This window comes from Canis lupus, chromosome 12 (assembly GCF_003254725.2).
Source record: "Canis lupus dingo isolate Sandy chromosome 12, ASM325472v2, whole genome shotgun sequence".
Classification (NCBI taxonomy): domain Eukaryota; kingdom Metazoa; phylum Chordata; class Mammalia; order Carnivora; family Canidae; genus Canis; species Canis lupus.
In genome coordinates, this window is record NC_064254.1 from 7,506,255 (window position 1) to 7,516,935 (window position 10,681).

Genomic DNA, 10,681 nt, shown 5'->3' on the forward strand with positions numbered 1-10,681 from the left:
CCAATTAAAGCTTCATCTGAATCCTGCTCTGCTCTGATACTGCCCAAATCCTGGCATTTCATGTCATGCCATCATCTTTTACCACATAAACTCCAATTTTATCAAGGCAAAGAGAGTAAAATCTACTTTCAAGAGAAAATAATACAAATAACAAAGGATCTATTTTACTGTTGTGAACTCTGACAATTTCCTCTTTGCATTAAAAAAGATAATAAGTGTTAAACCAGTTATTACAACACATGACAGCTTCAGAATAGAGACAGCATATCCAGCTCTATATTATTATGGACACATGGGAAAAGAGCAAACAGTTTTTCTAACAGATTTCTCTGCCTCAATGCCAATATGGCAAATAATCATATGAAAATGTTATTACTCTACCTAATTTTCCCTTGGAGCTTTTAAATAGAAACTTTCATTAACTGATTTTTAAATACACCCAAGGAGGGTAGAGCAGCACTAGGAAGGGTCCTGCCAATGCTGTTCAGGTGTGAGTGAGAGGACACCTGGGATGGAATGGGTGGGGTTTGCAGATGATTAATAAGGGTTGAGAGGGGACGGATAGACAAAGACAGATGTCTTTCCTAACCGAAAATGGAAATGAGGCAGAAGTTGGAGAAAGGAAAAGAGAAATCTTAATCCGTGCTTTCTTCCTCTTATCACTGAGGATGGCAGTCAAAATTAGAGGACAGTACAGCCATTCAGACATAAAAGGAACAGAAGCCAAATAAAGTCCTGGAAAGATGGCAACATTTTTTTAAACGCTGATTTCAGAATCATTTCCACTAGCCAGTCTTAGCTTTGCTGTTTTAACAAGGTACCACAGACTAGGTAGCTTATATAAAGATGTTTATTTCTCACTGTCCTGGAGGCTGGCAAGCCCGAGACTGAGGTGCTAACTAATCTGGTTCCTGGCAAGAGCTCTCTTCCTGATTGCCACTAGCCACCTTCTTGCTGTGTGCTCATGTGGTGAGAGAGAAAAACAGAGATCTCTTGTCTCTCCTGTTTTGTTTTGTTTTTTAATTTTAAATGAGGACATTAATCACAACATAGGGGCCTCACCCTCACCACCTCATCTAAACCTAATTATCAACAAAGGTCCCACCTCCAAATACCACCACATTGGGAGTTACGACTTCAATGTATGAATTTTAGGAAGATGAACATTGAGTCCCTAACATAATCCTTCCTGAGTACCTACTATATGCTAGATCTAAAGTCTGAATAAAACTAAATAGACATGGCTTCTTTTATAAGAGCTAACTCATCTACAGGACATGCCAGGGGCAGAATCATGCTTATAAAAAGGTGCTCAGAAGCAAGATTGTATTTCCTTTACACCTTAAAAAAACCCTGTCTAGCACATAGAGTTATCTTTATATGAAATGCTTTTAAAGCCTGTGCTTTGTATTTATGTTCATACTTTTTAGATAAGACCTACTTTAACTGTTGCCAATTCTCACATTTTACTGATCTCCTAGGCAGTATCTATATCTGCCGATTTTATTTTCTGTCACCCTAATGTTATCATATTTTAATACTATTAGGGAATAAAAAAGAATCAATGCTGATTTTAGTTAAGAAAGTGAAGATGAAAGCAATACTAACTGGGGATATTTGTTTTTTATAAAGCCTCCACCGGAGGTCCCCTTATCCTGGAGTCATTTAAGAATCACTCACTTGACTCAAACTGAAGAGTAAACATGCTACAAATACGTCAGGTGAAGAAGCCCATAGTTTTTGGTGAGGCAGCACAGTTTAGTAGAAAAAGGATCTGCTTAAGGTCATGGAGTCAGACCTGGTTTCAAAATCTGGTCCCACCACTTTTTTTCCCCCCTTTTCAAAAAATGGCGTGACTTCTCTGAGCTCCAGTTTCTTCCTCAGTAAACACGAGAAGAGCCTTGCTGCACAGGGATGCTGTGCAGCATGAGGTGGGACAAAGGTACATGCAGGTGCCTAAGAGGAAACAGCACGTGGTCAATATGCTGCTCCCTCTCTGTCCCCTCAAATGCCTTCTACCAGGGAGGGAGCAGAGGTTCACAATGTCTGTCAGTGTCTGCTTGGGTGGGTTCGTACTTGACAGAGGGGTATGCAGAGGAAGGCTAGATATTTGTGAGTACTGTGCTTTGGTGAGCTTTACCATCCCTGAAATACTTTGTTTTTACTTTCTTGATTTGAATATCATATTAATTTACCCACATATATCATCTGACACCTCCATTTACTGGTCTTTTAGGCATCCCTGGGCTTGTGGATGTTGGTAAGTGGTCTATTAGTATGATTTGGCTGTCTGTATCCTCTCATTTTTTAAAGAAAATTATATGGTTGGCAGTGAGGAAGGTACCAAACTTCATCATTCCTGTACAACCACTCTCTCTCCTTTCTGCATCATTGAATTCAACTCTGTCTTCACTGGGAGAAATGTGGACAAAGCAGAAGAACTAAGAATGGAAGAAATGGCAGTTCTTGGCTTCTGGATGGCCTCTCACCTACTTCACTCACCTTCAAACTCTGTATGAATCCATTTCAGCAATTGCAGGGAAGGGCTGAGGGATCCTGTTTTCCTTGAAGAAGGGAATGAACAATTACCATATCAAAAATCTGAGGAGGCTTTGGAAATTACAAGAGAGGCTGCTACCGAATAATGACTAAATTGCCTTAGTATGTCTTGTGGGCTAAAATTCCATTTCATTTTCATCATACACACAACCAGAATTATAGCTCTAGGAAGAGCTACAAGTTGCAATCCCTTTGGTCTATCTAAACATCCCAAACTATACCACATTCTACCTGAAGATGTGCCCCTGAAACAGACTGACTAAGCTTCAATTATCTTGGCTGCAGGCAAAGACAAAATAAGAGTCTCAGGAGTTCAAAAAAAGCTTGAAAAGTTCTCTCTAAACTATACTGTTATCAGATGGAAACCTCAAGAACACAAGCCAAACTGCAAGAGTAGAGATTTTGCTGAGCTTTGTTCTGCCTATGAGATAGTTTCCAAATAAGCCATAAAGGGTAAGTAGAAAACAACAGGGGTCCAATGTGGAACATATCAAACTGACCAGCGTTCAGACACACAACCCATCCAGTCCCTACTCTCATTCTACCCAGCTTCCTACTCACAGCATTACTTAAACTCTAGTTAACCCGGTATTGACCTTCCTATTTAAGTTTATCTGATAACCCACAGTGTAGATGGGAAAAAGTAGAAAGACAGAAAGGAGAAAGCATAAAAATAATACTGTCCTTCATGTTAGTAAAAACACAAATTGGCTATGTGACAAATTTGAGGTAGTGATTAAATTAACAACACCATGGCAAAGTTTTTAAAATCTTTGGAGGAAAAAAATCCCATTTATTTAAAATCTTCCAACATTTAAAAATCCAGATCCAGGCTTGAATCACTGCTGTACAAGGCAATACTCTCTTTCTGGACCACATCTGTGTGACTAGGCCACGGATGTTGCCATGACCACTCAATCAACACACCCAGAACAAGAAACTTAATTTCTAAATCCAAGCTTGTTCCAAATCCGCCTGGAGGAGTAAGCTAACTCCTGAGCACCTTCAGCAGAGTAAAAAGCCTCTTCTTTTATGGCAGTAGCCCTATGTTTAGAAAATGCCTTTCCACTTATATCAACTTCTCTCAGGTAAAAGGAAACGAAAGACAGAAGCCATAGGCTCCTTGAGTACAATCCCATTGGGTGGAGGATTGCAAAACAAGATTTAGCTCTAACTTCAGGGGACCCCATGATGATGTGAAAGAGAAAGAGGAGAAAAGAGGAATGGCACATAACCCAGAAGATTTGAATATGTTCACAGATAGATACTTTCCCAAGGTGTACAAGAATCTAGCTTTCTTTAAGGAGACAACCACAGCATTGTGTAATTCAAATTAATTCCTTTCTGAATGCAAGCTAAGTAACAAAGACAGAATAGCAAGATGGCACGGCACAGCGAGGGCAGAATTGTATTCCCAGCAGATACCTGGTGAGATGTTATGTTGTCAGTTTAATGTAAAATAAAATGAAGCCGCACATCGGAAAGTGTTTTGAAAAGTAAAAATCCAGGGGAAAGATGAAGATGGCATTTTCATGAGTCTGGAGGAAATGAGCTTTGTGGAGTAGGCAGCTCTGATTGTGACCTTTCTTCCGCTGATACCCCACGGGCCTCTGGGAGGGGGAGAGATATGATGGAGAGGCCACTGCCTATATCTTTCAGCTACAATGGGATGGCAGCACCATTTGCTAGCATCTAGCAGCCAAAAAGAGAAAGAAAGCCTGGTGTGGAGACCTCCCACCCAACAAAGGCAAGAGAGTGAAAAGTGAGAGAGGAAGCACCCAGTATCAAGGGTAGTGACCTGGGGTCATGCAGTAAGGAGTTATAAAGGCATAAAAGCTTCTTTATTCAGATGGTTCCTTTCAGGCCAACTCATTTTATGATACTTAATGCAGCCGGTTTAAAGTTGGGTTGGATATAACTTACAGTACGTCACACAAATCTGGAGCACCCATGGAACATTAATTTCAGGGCATGCATTGGATTATGCTCTTACAACCAGCATCTTTGCAGGGGCAGCTTGTAACTCAGAAAGTCATGTTTCATTGAGGATGTGCTATGTAATGTTGAAGGGGAAAGTTAACTATTTTGTTTTGTTGTAGTTTTTTCTCTCAATCCAAGCAGAAGGCATTTGGGAAAGAGCTTTGCACGCTAAACCGAAACTTTCTATAAAGTTGTTCTCACTCATTTCAGCACAAATCTGCTTGGCCCATTTCTCTTCAACATTTATCTTGTTCTTATCATACAACCTCCTTGCTCCTGAGATCCCCTCAAACAACTGACCATAGTGGGATTTGCTCTTCCTCATAAAAGTCTGAGTTTCACTTTCTCCTGAACCTATGTTTTCGACCAGTGTTTTCTAGCATGGCATGCCAGACACTAACTCATCCCTATCCAAAAAGGCTGTTAAAATCCCACATCCTTCCAAGAGGTTGTGAGGTGGTTCCTTTTTTACCCTTAGCACTCCCCAGTTCTGGTTATCAGTAATAATTCATTCAACTTAAAAAAAAAAAAGATATATTCATTCTTCTAAATAATATAAACACTAAATGTTATTCATGCTCTTGAATTACTTTCCTTTCTACTGCATGTTTGTGTAGCTGCTACATGAGTCCTTTGTACTGATGGAGCTGTCATTGCTTCAACTGAGTTCTTGCCAAACAGTGAGCTGTGTCTAGAGATACAAAGATAACCACTCTCTTTGAAGAGATGCCAGTTTAGTGGGAGAAACAGACATGTAAACAGATCTGTATGTAAGACACATGGCCTGCAGAAGGAGAAAAGAAATATATTGCACAAATAAATCAGCATAACAGCACCAAAAAAAGAAAAAAATCTAGAGGGCCATAACACACCACAAAGACCCAACAAAGCACAAGGATTGTGAACATGAAGGAAATTCTTCCATTTTTGCCTCTTTCAGTCTACTTGTGTGTATCTCTTCTATGCATACTCTGCCTCTGCTATTGGAAGATGGAACCTAATCCCTACCCAAAGCCAATCTTCCACTTGAGTATGAGGTCCCAGCCCTTCTCTCACTTGGCCCCTGCAAAGATCCACTCTCCTGCATTATCAAATCGTCCCTTCCTGTGGAATCATTCTAATTTACATACAAACACGTTGGTATCATCCTCCCTGGACCCTGAGCCCCCTCCAGCCTCTTTGCCACTTCTCTGCTTCCCCTCCTGGTAATACTTTCTGCTTTCATCTTCTGTGTGTATGGCTATCCTGTTACCTCCCCCTCCATTTTCTCCCATGACTCTACTCAATTGGTTCTTAGCAAAGTCAACAATAAGTTCCATTTTGCTAGATCAACTAGTTAATTTTCTATTCTTATCTGTCTTATGTAGCATCTACTGCCCACTCCCATATCCCCTCTGCCCTTACTGAAAGACTGTCTTCTTCAGGCTTCCATGAACATTCTCTTTTTTAATTCCTACCTCACTGGCAGTTCCTTCCTCATTCTCAGTGTTTGCTTCTCCTTGCCTCCCTAACTTCCTGTCCCCTTTATAGTGCATTCTTACAGCAGCTAGAGTGATCTTTCAAAAATATATACCACGTTTCTCCATTCTCTGGTTGAAACTCTCCAATGGATTTTTAGAGTAAATTCCATACACCAAAGCCTATGGTTTCTGGCTTCTGCCTTCCTCTCTGTTCTCATTTCTAGCCACACCTTCTCCCAACACCCTGCAGACCAGACCATCACCAGATTTCAGACATACATGTTTTTTTTTTCTGCTCCTCAAACACCCCAAGCTAGTTCCCACTTCACAACCTTTACCATGGCTATTCACTAGCTTGCAATACTCTTCTCTTAGCTCTCGGCATGGCCAACTTCTGATCATTTAAGTCTCAGCTCAAATGACTTTGTTAGAGGGGCTTTCCCTGACCATCTCACTCCCCAAGTGTCCCTTCCCTAAACTCAGTCACTTACTAGCTCATTACCCCATTCCAATTCCTTCAAAACACAACCAGCAAGTATCATATTTATTTATTGACACCTCATTTGTCTACCTCTCCTGCTAGAATGTAAGGTGCACAGGGCTGAGACTTGGTCTTGTTCATTGCTATATGGCCAGCTCGAGGCATAGTGTTCAGTGCATTGCAAGCATTCTATAAATACTTACTGAACGGATGAATGAAATGATGATGAAATCGTTGTTTAGGATATTATGCCCAGCTCTTTGCTCTTCAACTGCAGAAGGGCAAAGGAAGGGTAAAGATGAAACATAAAAATAACTAGTGCGTAGAGAAATCAGACTTATGACAAAGGTTAACAGAACTAGAATTGATGAGGATGTATTTTATTTTCATTCTTCAGGAGGTCATTACTGGTTGTTTTCTTTTCTTTTTTTTTTTATGTCTAATGAGGATTAAATAGAAAGAAATGTACTACAGGTTCAGTAGACTAGGACGATGAGTCCTAGAGTAGACAAGATGTGAGTTAGAGTCATGGAAACACTTCGTGGGATTGACTACTATTTGAGATTGTAATTAGTTCTGGAAGAAGAACATTGAACATCCTTTTAAAACAAAAACGGACTATTAATATCCAAAATACATAAAGAGGGGGCAGCCCTGGTGGCGCAGCAGTTTAGTGCCGCTTTCAGCCCAGGGCCTGATCCTGGAGACCCGGGATTGAGTCCCACGTTGGGCTCCCTGCATGGAGCCTGCTTCTCCCTCTGCCTGTGTCTCTGCTTCTCTCTGTCTCTGTCTCTCATGAATAAATAAATAAAATCTTTAAAAAAATAAAAATAAAAAAAAACAAAAAAAACCATAAAATATATAAAGAACTTATACAACTCAACCCCCCAAAATAAATAATCCAATTTAAATGGGCAGAAGACACAGACATTTCTCCAAAGGAGACATACAGATGGCCAACAGACACATGTAAAGATACTTAACATCACTCATCATCAGGGAAATGCAAATGAGACATGATTTCACACCTGTGAGAATGGCTAAAATCAAAACATAAGAAACAACAAGTGTTGTGGAGAAAAAGGGACCCTCGTGCACTGTTCATGGGAATGCAAATTGGTGCAGCCATGGTAGAGAACACTGTGTGTGGAGGGGGATCCTCATAAAATTGAAAATAGAGTTACCATATGATCTACTGGGTATTTACCCAAAGAATAAAAAAACACTAATTTGGAAAGATATATTCACCCCTATGAATATTGCCACATTATTTACTATAGCTAAATTATAGAAAGAACTAAATGTCCATTGATGGATGAATGTATAAAGATGTGGTATATTTATACAATGGACTCAGCCATAAAAAAGAATGAAATCTTGCCATTTGCAACAACATGGATGGACCTAGGGAATTTAATGCTAGGTGAAATAAATCAAAGAAAGATAAAACAGCATGATTTCACTCATATGTAGAATTTAAGAAACAAAACAAATGAACAACAAAAAAAGAGACAAACCAAAAAGACTCTTAAATATAGAGAACAAATTGATGGTCACTAGAGGGGTGGTGGATGGGGGATGGGTGAAACAGATGAGGGGATTAGAGAACACTTATCAAGATGAGCACTGAATAATGCATAGAATTTTTGAATCGCTATCATACGCCTGAAACTAATACTGTATGTTAATTATACTGGAATTTACAAAATAATTTAAACATTTAAAAACAAAGGGATAATAATATCCCATACCAACTGAGTAATCTCAAAGAGTGCCAAGAGCTATACCAAAACTGTATTATAAGCCTGATTTCCTTTGACACATGCAGGTTTTACTGCCCTCATTCTAGAGCTAAGGAGGCTAAGGCTCAGCATGGCTAACTAACCTGAAAGGCCATAGGGGAAAAATGATCAAGTTGGGACCAAACCCATGTCCATATGATTATAAAAGCTGTGGTCTTAACTATGTTTAGAAGGGAGAGTTTAAAGCACTGAACGTACCCTGCTGAAAAAACATGAGGGTCAACTTTTTGAGTCTTCACTCAAATCTAGGATTTTAGGGTATTTTCAGGGATACTATAAAGAACATAAGAACATAATATTAAAAAAAAAAAAACCACACACACACACAACTTAAAACAGTCCTATAATGCAGATTCCAGGTATTGAGAAGAGAATTTCTTGTTTCTCTACAGTTATGAACACAGGTCAGCAAATTATGGCCTGCCTGCTCAGGGCCTCCGAGCGAGGAATGGATTTTACATCTTTTAAAAGATTCATTTAAAAGAGAAAAAAGACAAACATGTCGCAGAGACTTCTATGTAGCTCACAGAGCCTAAAATATTTACTGTAGGTCCTTTATCAGAAAAGTTTGCTGACCCCTGGTCTAGGGTGTAGGATGCAAAATATAAGATAGTTGTAACAGAGAATAAAACACTGCTTAGAAGAAACAATTCCTAGAAGGGTTTAGAAAGTATCTATGGAGGTTTTGGGGTTTTGGGGTTTTCAAATACCCTAGACTACAAAACTTCCCAGAGTCAAATTTTAAGGTGGGTCTGGCCTTCCAAATGAGGATCAATGAGATGATACAAGGGGACATAGAAAGGAAAGCAGATTGCCGAAGAGTCTGGGAAAATTCAGAGCGATCCAATTTTTGACTGGCAAGGGGCCTTAGAAACCAGGAACCAAACCCTTCACTCTGTAAATGAAGAAACCCCCAGTAGAGGGGCAATGAGTTTTCCCGGCTAGAATGTGCACACAGAGTACCTTGGTACATCCCAGTTCTTAGGCTGAATCTATTCCCACTGTTTGGTGTGGCCTTTGTCCTACCACAGACACACACTCTGCAAACTGAAAAGCAGGAGAGACAGCTTTTTAAAAAAGTCCAAAGGGAACCAGCATATCTGCAAAGAATGTGTGATTCAAGGTGAGGTCTCAATCTCTCTTATAAGACATGCTTGTTTCTTTTTTATAATTTCAAAAGTAGTAAACATCACAGAAAATTTAGAAAATGTAAAAAAATTTAAAGAGGAAAGTAATCATTCATAATCCCTCCATTCAATGACAAATACTTAACATTTGGTGTATTTTCTTACAGGTTTTTAAAAGTACATATACACATATGTCATTTAAAAAATTAGAAAACTGCTTATTTTAGTATCTTTTTTCCCCCATTTGTTACAAGTCAACCCATGAACATTTCTGTGTCACATACATTCTCCTAAAACCGTTTTAATGGTTGGACAATTCCATCGCATTTATGTATCATAATCCCTATAGCTAATTCTTCTGGGACAGGCATCTATGACAGAATTTTTACTCCATCCTTACTACCATGACTATGAGCATAATTCAGAATATTTTCCCATTGGATAAGCACAATTCCTCCTCTTACATGTCCTATTCCCATTTTTCTTCTGGGTTGTTCATCTTATTCTTTTTAAGAGCCAACAGTAAAGATTTTGACCTTTTCTTTTGGTCATAATTTTTGTATTTTTCCTACTTTGCCATTTACCTTTTAATTTTATCTTTTTAAAATTGTTTTTTAAATTTCAGAAATGTAGCAATCTAATCAAATCCTCTCTCTGTTCTTTGTGCTTTTGGTAGAGATCAGGATAGCCCAATGTTGATGTGTGGCCATATCTCCTGGATCTGGCCAATGATGTACATTAGTCTCCAAAAAGTAGACAGTATAAGTCTTCCAAATCTGTGCAGCCCACACAGGTTCTGCACAATGGTGGCCAGATGGCAGAAATGTGTAGAGGAAACACTACTCGATGGCTTCAGAGCCAGGGGAATAGGATGCTAGTCCTGGATTTGCTGCTCACTGGCTGCATGTCCCTAGGCAAATCCCACAGTCTCTCTGGGCACCATATGTCTCCCCTATAAAATGAGAGGCATGGACACTACAATCTCAAAAGACATGTCCAGTTCCAAGGCTCATTCTTATTGGCACATGAAGGAAGGGAACTCAGTGCTAGATGTTGCAGGCTGGTTAGAATCCTCACCCCAGAGAGACCTGTCAATGAGGAGAGAACTTAAAAAGTCCTTTTGACACGTAGGTTACATAAATTCACTTCAAGCCAGTCAGCATGATCTACAAGGTCAAAGGCAGACAGAACCAAAGCTAGAAAAGGGCTTAACACTATGCACAGATTTTCCCAGAGAACACACCAGGGAACCTCACTGTGGTCTCCTCTGAG

General features: G+C 39.6%; 1 protein-coding gene across 6 annotated transcripts in view; it reads right to left on the bottom strand.

Moving 5' to 3' along the window:
• The window catches only part of BTBD9 (BTB domain containing 9), a 409,006-nt gene that overhangs the window by 258,828 nt on the left and 139,497 nt on the right, over positions 1-10,681 (bottom strand). The gene's annotated exons all lie outside the window — the stretch shown is intronic.